Here is a 21,706-nt window from a genome sequence, read left to right as displayed (position 1 = left end):
TCTGGGATAAGACAAGTGCAAAGCAAAAAAATTGAGGAAGGAAAGCTGACGCTGTGATTGGTTTGGAGAGCGTGGAGTTGGTCCTGAGGGAGGGAGGTTGTGGAAGGCAAAGAGAGCAACCACTGGCATCACTAGGGGGTGGTGTGGTGGGGGTGGGTGCGGAACGCACCGCGTCACACCATCAGAGGGGGTGACACCAAAATGACAGTCTATAACATTTTTGTGCAAGTTTTCAGGAGAAATGTATTATTTTTAATAAAAATATCCCTGTACTTAGTTATAACAACAAAAACATTTTTCATAAGCTTAAATGTAATAATATATCTACAAGGCTAAAACACGATGCTAATTTACTTTTTGAACCTTCTAATGTGCTCCGGTCAGAGCTGTCATTATTACCCAATTACAATGTTGCTTCAAATCACGTGGTTTCGACTACATGCGCTACAAGCATGCACTGTTGTTTTTGTTGCTGCTGGTGTTTTGATAGTCGCTGCTTTTGTCAAATATTCTGGTGTTCTAGGTACAATATTGTGGTAATTAGTATTTGTGAATCTATAACAATAACATTTTTTTGAAAATGAAGTAGTATGATATTGTAATTTAATTTTGCTAGTTGTTTATCTCACTACTATTGCCATTACATTCAGCGATATACAGGAATTACGATTTATAAGTAACATTTGTACAAACAAAAGTACTAAGGCTTCTGTATGGTCTGGTATGGGAGGATGTCCATGGGGGGGGAGTGGGGCAGGGGTGGCGCCACTGAGAGCAACACCGACAATCGTTAAGTTAAGTGCTGAAACCAGCTTTCAGGGTTGTGGGAGGGGGTGTGCGAGGACAAGGTGTGAGTTGAGGGCCCAGTCAATGGAAGGCGAGGGAAAGAGCACTTCCTCAGTTGTAAAGTCATAACAGGTGGTTAGGGGAACATAGTGATTGGGCAAGCAAGAAAGTGTTTGGTTAGGGAAGGTGATGTATCACTTCTCTGCATTTGATGAATGGTCAGGCAAGAGTTGTGAGTGGCAGTAATCAGGAGGGCAGTACGACCCAAAGGGGAGCAAGTAAGACAATTATCTAAAGGGATCCTATCTGAGGCGAAACAAGAAATTCTCCAATCGCTGTGATTGTAGCAAATACACAAAAGTACTGGAGAAACTCAACAGGTCCACAGTGTCCATGGGAGTCAAAAATATATTTTCGTACCTTTCCCTGTAACTGAGTTGCTGAAGTCCAGGCCACAATCCTAGTAAATCTTCTTTGCCCTCTTTCTATCTTATTGATATTTTTCCTGTAGGTAGAGATCAAAACTGCACATAATACTCCAAATTTGGCCTCACCAATGTCTTATACAACTCTACCATAACTCGCAGCTCCTGTACTCAATACTTTGATTTATGAAGGAGAGGCTTCTACTGTGGACAGAATGTTCTGTCTCCCTGAGAGAGGGGATGGTAAAGTCCAGGCAGGGGTTAGAGTGGGGGCATGTAGCATGGTGTGGATCCAATATGAGTTGAGTTCACTGGGTCGGGTGGGCAACATTTGTGGGGCCCTACTGTAAACGGCAGCATAAAACTCGACTGGGATGAGAGTTTCAAAAGAGAGGTGTGCTTCGGAATCAGATTCACTCATTGTTCCTGGCTAAGTTCCAAGTAAGCCTCAGTCAGTGAACAATGCTCTTGTGGATGCAGCCAATGTGGAACCTGGCTAAGCATCATCAAGCGGGATTCATGACAGGAATTAGTCGATTTTCCTGAGTGGAGCACAACAACCCTGAAAATCATTGCAATCCTCTTCCATTTTGAGAAAAATAAAATCAATTTTCATAAGTAGAATGCTGAAAGAAAGTGATTGGATTTCAAAGCCAGAAAGTCTCTTTTTGTAACAGAAGTCCTTGTTGCATGAAGAGCCATTGAATCATATGGCACAAAGAGGGACCCCCTGCTGATCATCATCTAAGGTAGAACCATAGAACATTACAGCACAGAAATAGGCCCCTTCGGCCCTTCTAGTCTATGCTGAACCATTTCATTTGCCTAGTTCCATTGACTTGCATCCAGTCCATTGCCTTCCATACATTTCCCATCCATCACCTGTCCAAATTCTTCTCAAATATTAACATTGAGTCCAATATTCACTACTTCAGTTGACAGTTCGTTCCACACTCCCACCATTCTCTGTGTGAAGAAGTCACCCCTCATGTTTTCCCTTTTCAACTTTAACCCATGTCTTCTGGATTGTATTTCACCTACCCTCAGTGGAAAAAAAGCCTATCTACATTTACTCTGACTATCCCCCTCATAATTTTAAATACCTCTATCAAATCTCCCCTTATTCTTCTATGCTTCAGGGAATAAAGTCCTAACCTGTTTAACCTTTCCCTGTAACTCAGCTGTGAAGTCCAGGCAACATCCTAGTAAATCTTCTTTGCCCTCTTTCTATCTTATTGATATCTTTCCTGTAGGTAGATGATCAAAACTGCATATAATACTCCAAATTTGGCCTCACCAATGTCTTAAACAACTCCACCATAACTCCCAACTACTGTATTCAATACTTTGATTTATGAGGCCTGTATGCCAAAAGATCTCCTTACAACCCTATCCACCCGAGTTGCCATTTTCAGGGAATTATGTACCTGTATTCCCTGTTCCTCTGTTCTAACACACTCCTCAATACCCTACCATTTAATGTGTATGACCTTTCTTGATTTGTCCTTCCAAAATGCAACACCTCACATTTGTCTGCATTAAATTCCATCTGCCATTTTTCAGCCCATTTTTCCAGCTGATCCAGATCCCTCTGCAAGCTTTGAAAACCTTCTTCGATGTCCACAATGCCTCCAATCTTAGTGTCATCTGCAAACTTGCTGATCCAATTTATCACATTATCCTCCAAATTTCTGACATAGATGACAAACAACAACAGTCCCAGCACTGATCCCTGAGGCACACCATTAGTTATAGGCCTCCAATCTGAGAAGCAATCATCCACCACTACTCTCCAGCTTTTCCTGTCCAGCCATTGTCAAATCCAGTTCAGCACCTTACCATGAATACCTAGCATCAGAACCTTCCTGACTCACATCCCATGAGGTACCTTGTCAAAGGCCTTACTAAAGTCCATGTAGACAACTTCCACAGCCTTTCTTCATCAACCTTATTCGTATCTTCCTTGAAAAACTCTATAAGATTGGTTAAACATGACCTACCACACACAAAGCCCCATTAACTATGTCTAATCAGTTTCTGGTTATCCAAATAATTGTATATCCAATCTCTTAGAGAACACTTTCCAATAATTTACCTACTACTGAGAGCAGGCTCACAAGACTATAATTTCCAGGGTTACTTTTGGAGTCTTTTTTAAACAACAGATCAAAGTGAGCTAACCTCAACCTCCAAACCTCGGGCATGACCTCTTTGGGTAAGAACATATTTCTGCCAGAGCCCCTGCAAATTCTACATTAGCCTCCCCCAACGTATGAGGGAATATCTTGTCATGCCCTGGGGACACATCCTCCCTTATTTGATTTAAGACAGCAAGTACTTCCCCCTCTTTAATCTGTGTAGGTTCCATCACCTCACTGTCTGCTTTTTATTACTTCCCATGCCTCTGTGCTCATTTCCTGAGTGAATACTGATGAAAATTTTTTAAAAAATTAAATCTCTTCCCCCTCCCCCCCATCTCTTTTGGCTCAATACAAAGCCAACCACTGATCTTCAAGGGGACCAATTTTCCCCTTTCTATCCTTTTGTTCTTAATTAACCTGTAGAAAGTCTTAGGAGTTTTCTTTCACATTGTCTGCCAAAGCAACCTCATGTCTTTTTTTAGCCTTTCTGATTTCTTTCTTGAGGTTTTTCTTCCATCTTTTATATTCCTCAAGTATCTCCTTTGCTCCACATTGCCTATACCTGTTATACACCTCTCTCTTCTTCCAAACCAGATTCGCAATATCCCTCGAAGACCAAGGTTTCCTATGCCTGCTAATCCTGACAGGAATATACAATCTCTGTACTCTCAAAATGTCATCTTTGAAGATCCTCCACTTACCTCGTACATCAGTAGTATGATTCCTTGATGAAGGGCTCAAGCCTGAAATGTCGGTTAAGTATTTTTTATCTTTGCTATAGAAAGGACACTGTTTGACCTGCGGAGTTTCTCCAGTGTTGTGATTTTACTTCAACTATGGTGTCCTCAGACTTCCGTGTTTTAATTCTGTCAATTAAAATCACCTGTTTAGAACATTAAGTCAATGCCTAACAACTCATTGGCACCAAAACAGATCTGTTAAACTAGTGCAAAGTGAGGTGACAATGTTGTGGTATTTTGGCATGGAGACCTTCACCCTTGCAGCAATAATCAGTTTTACAAATGAGAGTACAGAATGTGGAGCCAGGCATGTGAAGGGATGAGTGCACAGAACATTTAGTCATCAAACATTGAGGTGGGTGGGGAGGAGTCACGTGATGGAGTAGTGGCCAATCGGGAAAACCAGCCCTCTCCAGGAAAATAGGAAAAAAGTTAGGAAAAAGCAAAGCATAACAAAAATAAAATATAAGAAATAGAAGATAAAGATACAGAGAATAGAAAGAAGATGGCTTTCAAGAAGGAGAAAGTAAAAACAACTGGAATAAAAGTAGAAATTCACTGGAGAAGAAAGAAGAAGGTCTTACCTGCAAGAAGGAACAGGGAACTATGACGGTGAGGAGCACCTGACCCTCGAGGTCACTGCCTGCCCTGCGGAGTCACGACTCACCAGCCTGTGGACTACAAAAATGGCTCTCGGAGCTAAACAAAAGTGTGCAGTGCACAATCAAAGGAGAAAGAGGTCATGGGCGGGAGGGGGGTTCAGCAGAGGAGCAGGCTGTCACAGAGCGAACAGCTGAGGGATGCCCAACACCAGGGTGCTCAGCTGGAAGATGAGGAAGGCAACAGAAGAGGGAGCGATGAAACAGACATGGGAGATAGACAGAGGGATGACCGACAAGAAGATCAACGTCAGGAAGCACAACAGATGAGCAGCCCAGGAGGGGAGGACCAGCAACAAGAGGCCCAGCAAGAAGAGGCTCGACAAAGAGATACAAGCAGCTCATCAGGAAAAACAGAAGAGACACAGACACAAAGAAGAGAAGAAGAAGACACAAACACAGGTACAGACACAGAAGAAGAGTAATAAAAAGACCAAGATCTTCACAGAGAAATAGAAGTAAAACTGATGGACAAAGAGAAATAAAAGGTAAAACTGATGAACAGAATATAGATAAAGTTTTTTTTGAAGAATGAATGATTTCACTAAAAGAATGGTTGTCATTAGAATTTAATCCAATTAAAAGGAAAATGAAAAGAACAGAAGATAAAATGCAAATGTTAGAACTAGTCATGACAGAAATAGGGAGAAGAGTAGAGATGGTGGAAGAGCGGGAAATGGCTGTAGAAAGGGAAGTAAATGACTTAAGAGAAAAATTGGAAGAAAGTGACACAAAATTAAAGAGACACAAGAGTTGTTATCGCAGAAAATTGATATGTTGGAAAATTATAGTAGGCGAAGCAACATAAAAATAGTGGGTCTGAAGGAGGGTGAAGAAGGCACAGACATAAAGGAATTTATAAAAGGATGGATCCCGAAGGTCCTGGGAATGATAGAAATGCAGGAAGAAATGGAAATAGAAAGGGCACACAGAGCATTAGCTCCGAAACCACAGACTGATCAAAAACCAAGATCCATCTTAGTAAAATTTTTGAGGTACACAACAAGAGAAAATATACTGGAATGGGCAAGGAATAAAGTTAGAGAAGATAATAAACCATTGGAATACAAGGGTCAAACATTTTTTTTTACCCAGACATAAGTTTTGAACTGTTAAAGAGGAGGAAGGAGTTTAATACGGCGAAAACTATTTTATGAAAAAAAGTTACAAATTCATGTTAAGACATCCAGCCGTGCATAAAATATTTATACCCGGGGAACAAAACAGACTGTTCTTGGATCCTGAGAAAGCGCAAGAATTCGCAGAATGTTTTCAGGACAGGAGAAGAGATGAAGAGATGTAACAAGAATGAAGAATGCTGATAAAGTATATATAAAGATGTAAAAACAATGTATATGTAAAGAACTAAAGAGGAAAAAGAGAAGGGAAGGAAGGGAGTAAAGGGGCAAAAAAGGAAAGAGAGCTTTGTTATATGTGTTTTTAAAAGTGTTTTCTGGAGAGGGCTGTGTAGAGGGGGAATAACCTTCACTGTAAAATCAGTTGATGCTGCGAACAAGATCGCAATCCAAATGAAAAGGGGAGTTGTGGTTGCACGGCAAGGGATATGGGGCAACCCAGAGAGGGGGGGAACTTTTGGGGTGAAGGTATTAGTAGATGTGGGAACTGTGGGGGTACTTTATGTCTTGGATGTTAAGTGTAATAAGAGAAAACTAAGAGATGAAAATGGGGAAAAGGAGAATGGAGGTGGTGAAGAGGTGGAAAAGAGGTGTAAGCAAGATATAACATGCGCATGTTGAACTATATGACTATAAACGTGGATGGAATACATAACCAAATTAAAAGGAAGAGGCTACTAAATTTAATAAAGAAGGAAAAAAATAGATATAGCATTTGTGCAGGAAACACATCTAACTGAAGCCAAACATAACAAACTAAAGAGAGTCTGGGTAGGACAGGTAATGGCAGCATCCTATAATTCAAAAGCTAGAGGTGTAGTCATACCAGTTAACAAAAATGTACCAATCAAAATAAAGGAGGAAATAATAGATCCGGCAGGGAGGTATGCAATGATAAAGTGTCAGATATACTCAGAATTTTGGAATTTGCTCAATATATATGCGCCTAATGAGGAGGATCAAAAGTTTATGCAGGATATTATTTTGAAGATTGCAGAAACACAGGGAAATATATTGATAGGAGGGGCTTTTAACCTTAATTTGGACCCAATGTTGGATAAAACTGGACAAAAGATAAGTAAAAAGATTAAAGTAGCCAAACTTATGGTTAGATCAATGCAGGAAATGAAACTCAAAGATATATGGAGGAGGCAACACCCAAGAGAGAAGGAATATTCATATTATTTGTGTAGGGTCAAAACTTACTCAAGGATTGATATGTTTTTTGTTATCAGCCCATATTTCAAGAGAGAGTTAGGAAAACTGAGTATAAAGCTAGACTACTATCAGATCATTCACCCCTGTTATTAGCAATAGAACTGGAGGACATCACACCAGGAACATATAGATGCAGGTTAAACTCCATGCTACTTAAAAGACAGGAATTTAGGGAGTTTATTGAACACCAAATTAAAACATATTTTGAAATAAACACAGGATCAGTGAAAGACAAATTTATATTATGGGACGCAATGAAAGCCTTCATTAGAGGGCAGATAATAGGTTATGTGACTAAGATGAAAAAGGATTACAATCAGGAAATAGAGCAGTTGGAAAGGGAGATAGTAATTACAGAAAATGATTTAATAAAAAGGGATGATATAATGAAAAGGAGAGAATTGGCAGACAAAAAAAAACATGAAACATTACAAACATACAAGGTGGAGAAGAACATAATGAAAACAAAGCTAAAGTATTACGAACTGGGAGAAAAAACACATAAAATATTCGCCTGGCAACTTAAAACAGAACAAACTAAAAGAACAATACTGGCATCAAGGAAAAAGGACAAACAAATTACATATAATCCAACAGAGATTAATGAAAATTTTAAGAAATTTTATGAACAATTGTATCAAACTAAGAATGACGGGAAAGATGATAAAATAGAGGAATTTTTAGCTAAAATTAAACTGCCAAATTTTGAAGAAGAGGAACAAAACAAACTAATAAAACCATTTGAAATAGAGGAAGTACAGGATATATTAAAAAGCTGCCGAACAATAAAACATCAGGAGAGGATGGATTTCCAATAGAATTTTATAAAACATTTAAATAGTTATTAATTCCTCCTCTTCTAGAATTAATGAACCAGATAGAAGAAACACAAAACTTCATGTCTTTCTTTCTTTGGCTTGGCTTCGCGGACGAAGATTTATGGAGGGGTATGTCCACGTCTGCTGCAGGCTCATTGGTGACTGACAAGTCCGATGCGGGACAGGCAGACACGATTGCAGCGGTTGCAAGGGAAAATTGGTTGGTTGGGGTTGGGTGTTGGATTTTTCCTCCTTTGTCTTTTGTCAGTGAGGTGGGCTCTGCGGTCTTCTTCCAAGGAGGTTGCAGCCCGCCGAACTGTGAGGCGCCAAGATGCATGGTTGGAGGCGATATCAATGTGGCAGGCACCAAGAGATTTCTTTAAGCAGTCCTTGTACCTCTTCTTTGGTGCACCTCTGTCTCGGTGGCTAGTGGAGAGCTCGCCATAGAACACGATCTTGGGAAGGCGATGGTCCTCCATTCTGGAGATGTGACCCACCCAGCACAGTTGGAGCTTCAGCAGCATGGATTCGATCCTTGCGGACTCTGCCAGCTCGAGTTCTTCGATGTTGATGATGAAGTCATTCCAATGAATGTTGAGGATGGAGCAGAGAGAGCGCTGATGGAAGCGTTCTAGAAGCCATAGGTGATGGCGGTAGAGGACCCATGATTCAGAGCCGAACAGGATTGTGGATTCATCCCAGATTCATGTAAGACAGCAATAATTACAGTAATACCAAAGACGGGGAAGTATCCATTAACACCAGCATCATATAGACCAGTATCTCTACTTAACTTAAGATTATAAGATAATAGCAAAATTATTAGCAAGCAGATTGGCCGATTGTGTACCTAAAATAGTAAAACAAGATCAAACTGGATCTATTAAGAAAAGACGAACATCGGACAATGACTGTAAACTTATTAATCTAATCCACGCAGTTCAAGGAAATAAGAAACCAACAGTGGCTGTTGCTCTAGATGCAGAAAAAGTCTTTGACAGAGTAGAGTGGAACTACTTATTTAAAGTATTATAGAAGTTCAATCTACCAGAAAAATATATAAATTGGTATAATGGACCGTTGGCGAAGGTAGCAGTATTTGGATATGTATTGAGTCACTTTAAATTAAGTAGGTCAACTAGACAGGGATGTCCACTATCCCCCTCATTGTTCACCTTAGCAATAGAACTTCTGGCAGAACTGAGAAAATAGAAAAAAATAAAAGGGATAAAAAATAAAGGAGAAGGAGTATAAAATCAGCTTATTTGCAGATGACATTATAGTATACCTAACAGAACCAGAGGTATCAGTAAAAGAATTACATAAGAAATTGAAGGAATGTGGAGAAATATTGGGGTACAAGATCAACGCAAATAAAAGTGAAGTGATGCCAATGAGTAACACAGACTATACAGAATTTAAAAAAGAATCACCATTTAAATATCAAGCTCAAGCAATCCAATACCTAGGTATCAGGTTAGATAATAACTTACGCCATTTGTATAAACTAAATTATCAGCCACTAATAAAGAAATTGCAGGAAGACTTAGAACATTGGAAAGAATTACCACTAACGTTGATAAGGAGGGTAAACTGCATTAAAATGAACATGTTCCCAAGGATACAATACTTATTTCAAACATTGTCAATTCCTTTAACAGAAAAATTCTTTAATGAACTAAAGAGAATAATGAAATTCTTGTGGAAAGGGAGGAAACCAAGATAAATTAGCATTAGATAAATTAACAGAGAGGTATAACCAAGGTGGTTTACAGTTACCAATTTTTAGAAATTATTATAGAGCCACACAATTAAGGTATTTATCAGATTTTTACCAGACAAGGGAAAAACCAGACTGGACCAAGACAGAACTAGATAAAATAGGGGAGAAGGTACCAGAACAAATATTTTTATAAGTGGGATGAAAAGCTGGTGCAATATAAAAACTCACCAGTACTGCATCATTTACTTAATACATGGAAGAAGATCCACTTAGAAAGGAAAAATATGAATTACCAAATACCAAAATTATTATTAATGCAAAATCCACTAATCCCTTTTACAATAGACAACCTTTCCTTTAGAGAATGGGAGAGAAAAGGAATCAAAAGAATAGAAATTTTGGGGGGAAATAATTTATTAACATTTGAACATTTGAAGTACAAGTATGGAATAACTTATATCATCAATTGAAAGCTTATTTTGAAACAGCTTGAGATTACCTGAAAGAAGCAGCTTGGAATATATGATTACAGACATAATGATAATTAAAAGATTTATAACCAACATGCACATTAAGCTGCAAGATAAGGAAAATGAAATAAACTATAAACCTAAGCAGAAGTGGAAAAAGGATTAAACATAAAGATAAAAAATGAAGTATGGGAAAAGTTATGTGCTGGAACTATGAAGAATACAAAAAACACAAGGTTACGCATGATACAGTATAATTGGTTACACAGGGTATATATAATCACTCCTCAAAAATTTAAAAAAATGGGAATCAACATTATCGGATAGATGTTTTTGCTGTAAGAAGGAAATGGGAACAACAATATATGCAATTTGGACATGTACGAAAGTGAATACGTTTTGGGAAGAACTAAATCAGATACAAATAAAATTACAAAAAAATAACATACCAAAAAAACCAGAGATATTTCTTTTAAGTAACATAAGAAGTAAAGAATTAGGCCTCAAATTGGATAAAGTGCAAAAAAAAATTCATTATGATAGTGATAGCAAAAAAATGTATAATGTCAACTTGGAAAATGGAAGAGAGCATGAGTATACAGCAATGGTACATGGAAATTAATAAATGTATTCCATTGCAAAAAATAACATATAATTAAAAAAAAATAAAGTCACAATGTTTGAAGAAATTTGGGAACCGTACATGGAACATATCAGAGAGAGCTTGCCTATGACCTCCATCCCCTAAAATGAGAATGAAAATGATAAGGACAAAACAACTAGATTCAGTGTGTAATAAATAGATGATGCATTTTTCTTGTTTATTTTCCTTTGTGTGAAGATATTGTTTTATGGTTTTATTGTATTGTATATGTTGAATATTTATGGGTTTTGTGGGGGGTGGGTAGAGGAGAGGGAGGGAAAGTGGAAAAAAAGGGAATAAAGACCACTGTGTAAATTTAATGAGAAACATTTGTACATATTTTGGTTGATATGGTTCATAATGTGAAAAATAATAAATTATATTTTTAAAAAGTTCCTGCACTGGAAATTCTATTGCACATTGTAAAGTTTAAGTGAGCGAAAAAGAAATGGCTTGCTAAATGTGACTGAGCTTTTATTGTAGTGGTGATGTATCTCTGTATTAAAAGATCTAATGCACATGGAAAAAAAAAACATTGAGGTGGGTCAGAGAATTGATAGCTCATTGGTGGGAGCTGTGAAAATAAAGGTGAAGGTTCCATTATTGTAACGTAATACTACATTTAGAAAGGAAGGGTCTGCCTGGTGTAGACTGATCAATGCTGATTAATACCTACATGTGCCTCGTTGTTTTGTGAAAGAAAGTAAATAAGAGAAGTGAGGGGCCCCATGACATGTGTTGCCAGGCAACCCCAGCCAAGCTAGAAAATTTCCATCGGCCTGGAGTTCTCCAGATCAGGATGACTCTCAAGAACATTGCCTTGAGGAGAGGCAAAACCCAGTTATGTGGTTGCTTCACAAAATGATGCAATTTGCCCAAAAATAGTGTGTAGCTTAATGATGGTAGGGTAGTGCTTGTCACATGGGAGAAGACTTTTGTGATTGGTTAAGTCAGATTGCGGCAGGCTATACAAACCCATGCATTTGTATGTTTGGGTAGCTCCTTGATTCCCTCCAGTGAGAGGGGTGGGGTGGTGGGGTGGTGGAGGGGGAGTGGGGAGGTTGATGGACTTCCCAGCAAGCTTGTAAATAAAGGGGTACCAGGAAACTAACATGTCTGGGTCCTTCATTTCTTATGGCAAGTTCACAGAAGAAAAGAGCACCACCCTAGACCTAGATTAAGGGAGTCGAAAAGCAACCATTCACAGAGCACCAATGATGTGACTGAGTCATAATTTGGAGATGAACAGGGAATGTGCAGAAAGCCAATGGGTTTGGAGGAATAGATCAGTGGTGGTGTGCTGAGTGACTCCTGCAGCTAGGGATGTGTGGCATGATATGTGGTGCAAAGAGTAAGAAAGGCTGTTGAAGTAAGATTCACCTGGTGGAAGACAGAGGCTTTGGACCTAACATTCACAAATGTGAGATTGGTAAATAATGCAAAAGCAGGTCTCAATGGGCTTCTTGCTTGGAGTGTAAGGGCATGGAGTGTAACGGCAGAGACCTAATGATACAACATAGTAAAACATTGGTAGGCCACTGGACACCATGTGCAGTTCTGGTCAACACAGTATTGGAAGGATGTGATTCTGCAGCAAGGTGCCTGGGATGGAAAGGTTCAAATATCAGAAGAAACTGGATAGGCTGAGTTTGCTGGAGGAAGAGGCTGAGAGGGATCTGTTTTGGTGCTGATGAATCATTAGGCCTCTCTCTTTGCATGAAAAATGTGCTTGTCTAATGTTGTAAACAGATTTCAATTAAGGGGTATATAGTTATGATGAGTGTGGATAGGTTGGATAGGGGGGAACTTTTTACGTTGCAGGGGCAGCAAAAACAGAAAGTCATCAGTTTAAGACAAGGGTAAGAGATGTTGAGGACATCTGAGGAAGAGCTTTATCATGCAAAGTCTGAAATGCACTGCCTGAGTAGGTATTAGAGACAGGCACTCTCACAAAAGTTAATGTTTCTTGATGAGCACTTAAATTGCCAATACATGAAAGGCTTTGGACCAAGTGCTGGTAAATAAAATTAGTATAGATATGTGTTTGAAGTGCAGTATATCTGAAGGACACATTTCTATATATGGAGAATCTGCTGTATCTTTCCACATGAAGGAAGCAATTGCATTTAGCAATCACGTTTTCAGATTCAATTCATTTGGATAGTGGACATAAACATTACAATCTATGAAAAAAAGAAATCTGGCACTTCTTATTTCTCAAGGATGCAAAGAGATTGCAAAGCAACAGATAGATTAGGTGAAGGTGCCAAGATCTTACAAATTGTCCATTTTGACAGAGGAAAAAAAAAATCTGAATGCTATGAGGTTAGAGGCTTGAGATGCAGAGGGATCGTGTGCATTGTTCACAATGCACTGAAAAGCAAAATAAAATGCTTGAAGAATTCAACAGACAAGGGAAATCCTGCATCAGGACTGAGTGTGTGAAGGGAAGACTGCCAATAGGGAGACATAGTAGGAGAGGGGGAATGAATGCTGGTTGGAGTCAGTTTGGGGGTGGAGGGTGGTGTTGTTGAGACTGAGACTGGGAGGCAATAGTTGGAAACAGACAAGGGAAAATAAAATTGTAGTTGGGGAAGTGAAGAGGAAAGAAAACATGGGAGAAGAAAGTGAGTCAACACCAACACAAATGGACAATCATCCAACCCAGGCATAGTTCGCCACTTAATGAGGCCCTTATTTAATATTTAAAGGTATAGTGCAAAGTGGAAGAACTCCATTAGAAATGGCACCTCATTCCTATTCACCACACATATTATGCCTCTTTCTTTTCAAGCCAGAATGTCAGTAACATTAATTATACATATTGAAGTCCCAAGGTATCATGAAAGATGAGAAGAAACCAACCTCTATTATGTGGAGTAGGAAAGAAGGCTGGAAAGTAATTTACCCTTTGAGGAAACCTTTAGCAGTCAGCTCTCTTGTTGTTTTGATATGGGTCATGGACAAAGTCTCCATGTTATTTCTCCAGGAAGAAGTATACATTAACACAGAAAAAACTTGGTGAAAGTTTTCTTCATCAATTGGAAAGTTTTCTGTCCAATTGCTCCATGTAGCCAAAAATGCTTTTTACAATAGCAGAAAATGACATCTTTACACATACACAGCACTGAGGGAAGAAAAGTGACTCAGGGAATGAAAATGTCCTGAAATTGAGAAATAATTCAATGTAGTTTCAGTGTTGTTGAAAGTTAAGTGCTCAGAAATATAATTGCAATAATTACAGAAACAGTAGTGGTGTCACATGTGGTAGGGTCCTGTGAATATGTTGTAGAGAAACGTGGATAATAAATTGGATCCAATGTCTGAGAACATGTCCTAAAGGCAAACCTGGTCATTAGATCTAAAACCAATTTCAGGACCAGATTAAAGCAAATCAAAAGGAACATCAAAGTAGAGCTACTGTCAAAGAATTATTTTCAAGAAGAGTTTAGCTATGATTGTTACCTGTCAATACCATTCAGAGAGATCAACCTTGACTTCCCCAGAAAAAAATAGTAAACATTCCTCCCTTTCCACCTTATTTGAATAATCATATGGCATCATTTAACTAAGTGATCCTTAATGGTGTTTACCTCCTTTATCACCAAAATTCGTGCTCTGTTCCCACAGACCTTTATTTTCCCTTTTTAACAATTTAAATATTGTCACATTTCCAGTTGCAAGAACAAGCTGGTGTATGGACTCCAGGCATATGTGAGTTTTCCTTAGTTTCTGTTCTAAATTTGTATTATTTGATTTTATTTTGGAAATTGTTAGGTCTGCGTATAAGCAGGGGCCAGTTGCCCAGCCAGGATGTAGGTTTGAAGTGTTCATTTCATTTATGCTGTGGAGTTTTAACTGAAGAGCATGTGTTATTGCCCTTTGCAGGTTCCCCACCTGGAAGACAGGTTTAAGATTCCTGGGGCAGACAACAAAATCCAATCCATGAACCAGAGATGAGGGGTTGAGAGGAAGCAGTTAGGTAGCAGATTCCCAACCATAATTCTGGAACTCCCACCAGACTGGTTGGGTTCTCGGCTCCAGGGATCTTTCCACAGAGAGAAGCAATCCTTTCATTTCTGATCAAAAAGAATGTCCTGTATTTCTAACCACTGAAATGCTGGAAGAATCCAGTTGATCTTGCAGTCCATAGTGGGTTAAGATATATTGTCTCAAGGTCCAAAACATAACTTCATAAAACAATAAAGCCAGAGAACAGAACAAGATTTTTTGAAATGATTTGTTTCATAAGATTACAGAATTAGAAGTTCAAAGTTCAGATTTTTTGTCATAATACATACATGACAACACATCCATCCCTGAGATTCTTCTGCCTGTGAGCCAGGCAGGATTTCTACTTAGCGGCAGTGCAAAAAAGTTTTACTCAAGATATGTATACAAAAGGGAAAAATGCAAACAAACCAACTGCAATGCAGAAAATAAATATTCCATTATAAATAATGTGCGAAGTAAGAGTCCTTAAACGAGTCCCTGATTGAGTTTTTTGTTGAGGAGTCTGACGGTGGAGGGGGCACAGCTGTTCCTGAACCTGGTGTGTTCATTTGATACTGAACTTCAGACTAGAGTCTGAACACAGAAGATCGTTCAAGAAACTAAATCTACAAAATGTTGTTCAAGATTTTGCCACAAGGAAATCTGCAATGGGTTGGACACATTTTTGCAAATACTATACTGAAGAATGTGTGGAACTTCAAATGACAGGTCAAATTGACTGTGAGCTATTATGACCTCCAGGGTTCTTCAATTATTACAGTGACATCAAGACTGAGTTTGCTTGACCACATTACAGGTGTTATACATAATCTTCTATAGTTATTTCAAGTTACATCTTCAACTCAGGACAATCAATGCCCCTGCAGATTTAATAGCAGAAATGATAATATTTTAAAGGGATTTTGATTTCACAGAACTTCAAGGTTTAAGGGCGATTTCTAAAATAATGTCGATTCAATAGTGACCAATAATTGTTTAAATCATTGCAGTAGATATATGGTGCTATGAATTAATGTACTAAAGATGAACTTCTGTTAGATATGTGCAGAATCAAAATATAGTGAAGGCAATTTGGGTCTGATTTAATATTTTCCAATAGATAGAATGGAGAGAAAATTGAGATAATATCTCTCGACTGCAACTTGATTTGTGCAGCTGATTGAATTACTGAATTAAACTTGCTGCAAAATGACATCTGCAGATTAGTTATGAGAGAATACAATGAACCACATGCAGCCATGTGAGACAAGTACTGAGTCTTTGCTAACATCGCTAATGGATAATATTCGGGGGAAAAAATTGAGAACATCTTTGAATGAAATTCTATTGTGCAAAGTCAATACTTGGTACATTGATATTTTTTTGGCTAGCATTCTAGTGAGGTCACACACTAATCCAAATGAGAACATTTTTAAAAGAGTGGTCAGTAGATTTTTATATGAATATATTAATAATTACTTTTACACCCACATGACTGACATTATGCTCTCAAAATAAATTATTTTCTGCAATAGTGACTTTCGAAGATCTCAGTTAATTTAAAAGTGCATGAGAGATTTGAGTTTGCATTACGAGGCACTTACTGAATGAGAACAAATTAACCACAGCCTTCTTAGAAATGAACCTGGCTCATAATACAGAAAGAAAACCAAGAAATTATGCAATACTTTGGATCGTGGGGCAACACGTTGGTGCAACACCATTACAGCACCAGCGATCGGGACTGGGGCTCAAATCCCACACTGTCTGTAAGGGGTTTGTACATTCTCCATGTGTATGTGTGGGTTTTCCCCAAGGACTCTGGGTTCTTCCCACCATTTGAAATGTACGGGGGTTGTAGGTTAATCGCCCATAATTGTGCAGCACAGGATCATGGGCCGAAATGGCCTGTTACTGTAATGTCTAAATTTAACTGATGAAGTCTGATTTAAACATAACAATTTCTCATAAATAAAAGGTAATAAACATTTACGAGAAGGCATTAAGCTAAAAAAAAATCTCATCTACAAAATTTGATTTAGAATCCCTTGGGAAATTGGCAACTTGCAATTCAAGAAAATGATGGACTTGCAAGTATCTAAAGAATTAAGATTTGGTTGCTAAATTTAGCAATAATCTGATTAAATGATACAAAATATTCATCAATTAAAAGATCCTTAAAGCTTTGAATATTCTCTCTGAAAAAAGTGATTGGATACAACAGGATTTGAGAGAGAAAAATTATGAAATGGAAAATGTTTTCTAAATTGTGTCTAAATTCTCATAGAATATTTACCAATTGGGTTCCCTGACACAATGATCACCTTTGTCTACAATTCCAGTTGGCTGTATAAATTCTATTAAAATGAATACTTTCCCTAAATTTTTATATCTTTTTCAATCTGTTCCAATATTTGTCCCTAAATCTTTTTTTTAAACTTACTTGACTCGGCCATATCGTCTTACATATGGAAGGGTAAACATCCTCGCCTTAATAAAGTTCTTCTTCAAAGATCTAAAGAGATGGTGGAATGGCTCAACCTGACTTTAGATTTTACCATTGGGCAGTCAATATACAAAGCCTTAAGTTTTGGTCCTTCTTTCATAATATTCATTATGGATATCAATGGAGCTGGGCTCATCACTTCCATTCTCAACTAAGTGAATAGATAATCGTTTGAAGTAGGAAATAGGCTGTTGAAATATAATTCTTTGTAGTCCCCTTTTGAACCAGAATCTCTATTTCACTGCACTGTGGTAAGGTCATAATTGGGGCCAATTTATCCCTTAAAGAAGATCTTAATTGAAAATATCAGAAGATAATATTATTAATTATTCCAAATTTGGTTTTAATTGATCAAATTACATTAATCCCCTGCTCATAACAATCCTTGATGCAACTCATCCCTTTTTGGGACCAGATCTACAGCATTTTATTGTCCATTCTTAAAGGAATAAACCTATTTTGAGCCAGAGGCATTTTAGATAGGCACCCTTTAGTCCCAATTTGATAGTTTATTTTATTCCAAATATTAATGATATATTTTAATGAGGGGGCATCTTTTACACCCAAAATTAATTTTTAATTCTATTTATATAAAAAATCTTATGCTATCCTTTCTCCAACCTTATGCAGCTCTATTTTTGCCCAAGAAAGCTTGACTTCTCCATCAAAGAAGAAGACAACAAACTTCATTTTGGCTTCCCAATAATATTGCTTGAAGTCTGGGAGCTTCAAACTTCCCATCTCATAATCCCATGATAATTTATTACTAGAGACTTTGGGTGGTTTACCCTTCTAAAGGAATTTACCGATGCTTTTGTTTAAGTCTTGAAAAAACCTCTGAGGAAATGAAATTGGTAATGTCTGGAAGAGATAGTGTGCTCTTGGCAACGTATTCATTTTTAAACAATTGACCCTGCCAACAAGAGTTAATGGGAGGGTCATCCATTTACCAACATCTTCCCCAATTCTCTTAAGCAAGGGAAGATAGTTCAACTTATATAAATTGTCTAAGTTACATCTACCTTTATCCCCAAATATTTTTTAATCATTTAGCGGCCACTTAAATTGTGAATTTCTCTGAATTTGATTATAATTCCCTCCCATGTGGCATATTTTCACTTTTATCCAAATTGACTTTATAACCCAAAACTATCCCATAATCATCCAGTTTAGATTGCAGTTTTCTATTCTAAATGGGCACACCAAAACAGGGGTTATATAAATCTAGACAAAGATAAGAGATAGATTTGGGTACACCGATTGATGACAAAAGCTGGTCTGACTTATGTCTCATTCTCCTTGAAACAAAATAAATTGAATTATCCACAATGCATATTGCACTGCCTTTTCAACATATACCAGGAATGCAACCAATAAGACAAGGTAATAATTTTTGAGAAGAAACAGTTTGAGGGTGGTTCGGTTGGGATAGGAGAGGAATACAGGTCAAAAGGTCATGTGGATATTTATAATGCTTAGTTTTCACCAATTAAGAAGACATTGATGGAAAGTAAGAACCATTCATGCAGGGCCATAGTCTGGTAATAGCATTCAATTGCTCGTTTTTTTTTCATAATTGCATTAAAAAACAATATATTGATGATTATAATCACCACACCATCATATTGGGAAGAGTCTTGTTTTCAGTCATGAACGCTTAGGTTTTATTCCTTCAAAAGGCAAACTATCAGGTCCTTGCTGTGTGCCACTTCCAATTGTTGTTGACAGATAATGATAGACAGTTGTGACCATAGCAACAGGTGGCTTGATACTGAAAATATCTTTTGTGATGTTATATTTAAGTGTTATACGCAGGGTATGATGCTACAAGATTTTAGGCCAATCTGCCAAGAAAATAACAAGCGTATGCATTGAATGTTGGACTCCATCCCGCATATCCAAGGCACAAAAGTGCTGAAGTAAATCCACAGGAAATAAAGGGTGACCAGTGTTTCGGGCCTCATTATGGTGCACTGTTAGCCAGAATCAGACACACACAAAGATAAAGACTGTACAACAGTCTTTAATCCACAAAGACTTCCACAGAGCCAGACTGAATGTGGCTGCAGCGACCGGGTGGGGCTTGATCCATTCAGGCCGACAGATTGACAGCCGGCCAGGTGTTGCCCTGACCCCTTACACTCCTGCAGGTACAGAGGTTGCCCTCTGCAGTATGCCGGTGGTGTACCACCACATTCACCCCTTTCTTTAAGATTGCAGTAACAAGGAATCGCACCCACTATGTACATACAATATTTACAGGTTGAGATGACTCGGCGGCAACCAGGGTCTCTGTGACCATCGTAGGACTGGCTCCTGGTCACTGGTCAGAGGGGAAGTGGGGGGGCTGGCAGCAGGAGAGTGTGTGGCTAGTGTGGTGCCACGTGGGGGGGTGGCCGGGGGAGGGGCTGGGTTCAAAGTATGCGGGTGGTATTGGATGGGTGGGGGGTGGGTTCGTCTCCTAAAGCTGAAGTGGGCCCCTGGTGTCAAGGAGGCCCTGCGTGCCCCATAGCTGACTGGGGATGGAGATGTATGCCCACTCAGCGTCGTCCTGGGTTGGAGGGTGGCGTGGTGCGGTGGGTGCTCCTGCTGGTGCCAGGTCCCTGGTTGAGATGGTGCCCTCCCTGCCACTGCCGAACCTAACGTAAGCTTACTTATGGTTGCATGAAGGAGGAAAACCTGCTCCAGCAGTGCTTCGGCCTTATATTTCCGTACGCGCTTATGCAGAAGCACCGGTTCCGGGGACATGAGCCATGCTGGGAGTGACATTCCAGTCGCCGACCTCCTGGGGAATGAGAACAGACGTTTGTGAGGGGTTTCGTTGGTAGCCATACACAGCAGTGACCGAATGGGATGGAGTGCTTCGGGCAGGGCATCCTGCCAGTACTCAACAGCCCACCCTTTTGACCTGAGAGCCAGGTGGACTGCCTTCCAGACCACCCCATTCTCGCATTCCACTTGCCCATTGCCTCTCGGGTTATAGCTTGTCGTGCGACTGGCCGCGATGCCCCTCACCTCAGATACTGGCGCAGTTCATCGCTCATGAAACTAGACCCCTGGTCGCTGTGGATGAAGGCAGGGTAGCCAAACATGGTGAAAATCTGCCCCAAGGTCCTGATGACAGTGGCCGTGGTGGTGTCCAGACAGGAGATGGTGAAAGAGAAGCGTGAGTACTCGTCCACTACCATGACGGTTCGTGGAAGGCAGGGGCCCTTTGAAGTCCATGCTGAATCACTCAAAGGGCAGAGTATCATTTACAATGTGGGCCTGCAGGGGCGGAAGAAGTGGAGTTTACACTCTGCACAGACCCGACAGCCCTCGGTCATGTCCCTGACATCCCTGATGGTGTACAGCAGATTTCGGGTCTTAACGAAATGGTACAACTGGGTGACGCCCGGATGGCAGAAGGACTCATGCAATGTTTGCAATCTGTCATCATGCATAGACGCGCAGGTGCAAGACAGGGCATCGGAGGAGTCGTTAAACTTCCCGGGGCGGTACTGGATGTCGTAGCTGTAGGTCGCCAGCTCGACTCTCCAGCACAGGATCTTGTCGTTCTTGATCTTGCTCTTGTGGGTAGTGTTAAACATCAATGCCACGGCCTACTGGTCTGTGAGGAGCGTGATCTCCTGCCGGTCAGGTAGTGGCGCCAGGGGTGGACCACTTCCACAATCGCCTGGGCCTCCTTTTCAATGGCGAGTGACCTAGCTCCAAGCCGTGGAGGATCCTGGAGAAGAAGGCGACGGGGCACCCCCCTTGGTTGAGGGTAGCAGCGAGGGCCACCTTGGAGGCGTCATTCTCCACCAGGAAGGGGGAGTCCTCATCCACAGCCTGCATTGTGGCATCCGTGATGTCTTGCCTGATGCGGATGAAGGCTGTCTGCACCTCGGGTGGGAGGGGAAAAGTTGTGGCTTGGGCCAGTGGACGGACCTTGTTCAAGAAGTGAGGGACCCACTGCGAGTAATAAGAGAACAGGCCCAGGCACCTGCGGAGGGCCTTTAGCGTGGGGGTGAAGGGGTAACTCCATTAATGGGTGCATCTTTTCCGGATCTGGGCCAACGACTCCATGGGCCACAATGTACCCCAGGATGGCGAGGCGGGTAGTGCTGAACACACACTTCTCCTTGTTGTAAGTGAGGTTCAGCTCCGCAGCTGTCTGGAGGAATTTTTCCAGGTTAGCAGATAGTGATGTTATCCAGTTATGGGAACATCACCTTCAACTTGACCCGGTCTATCATGTGATCCATCTCCCACTGGAAGACTGAGACCCCGTCCGTGACCCCAAAAGGAACCCGGCAGAACTGGTACAGACACCCGTCCGCCTCAAAGGTGGTGTAGGGCTTATCCTTCGGGTGGATAGGGATTTTGTGATACACCGACTTCAGGTCAATCATGAATAAAACCCGGTAGTGGGCTAACTCATTGACCATGTCGGTGATCCTTGGCAG

At 40.0% G+C, this 21,706-nt stretch overlaps 1 long non-coding RNA gene across 1 annotated transcript in view; it reads right to left on the bottom strand.

Moving 5' to 3' along the window:
* Nucleotides 1-298: 298 nt before the first annotated feature.
* Nucleotides 299-21,706, bottom strand: part of LOC138749738 (uncharacterized) — a 53,575-nt gene continuing 32,167 nt past the window's right edge. Inside the window, exons 3-5 of the long non-coding RNA XR_011348848.1 lie at nt 4,054-4,218; nt 1,207-1,291; nt 299-519 (exon numbers count right to left, since the gene is read on the bottom strand). This is a non-coding gene — a long non-coding RNA (uncharacterized lncRNA). The remainder of the gene's footprint in view (nt 520-1,206; nt 1,292-4,053; nt 4,219-21,706) is intronic.

This window comes from Narcine bancroftii, chromosome 14 (genome assembly GCF_036971445.1).
Source record: "Narcine bancroftii isolate sNarBan1 chromosome 14, sNarBan1.hap1, whole genome shotgun sequence".
Classification (NCBI taxonomy): Eukaryota; Metazoa; Chordata; class Chondrichthyes; order Torpediniformes; family Narcinidae; genus Narcine; species Narcine bancroftii.
Note: the sequence above shows the minus strand (reverse complement) of the source record. Positions and strands in the feature narration are given on the sequence as shown.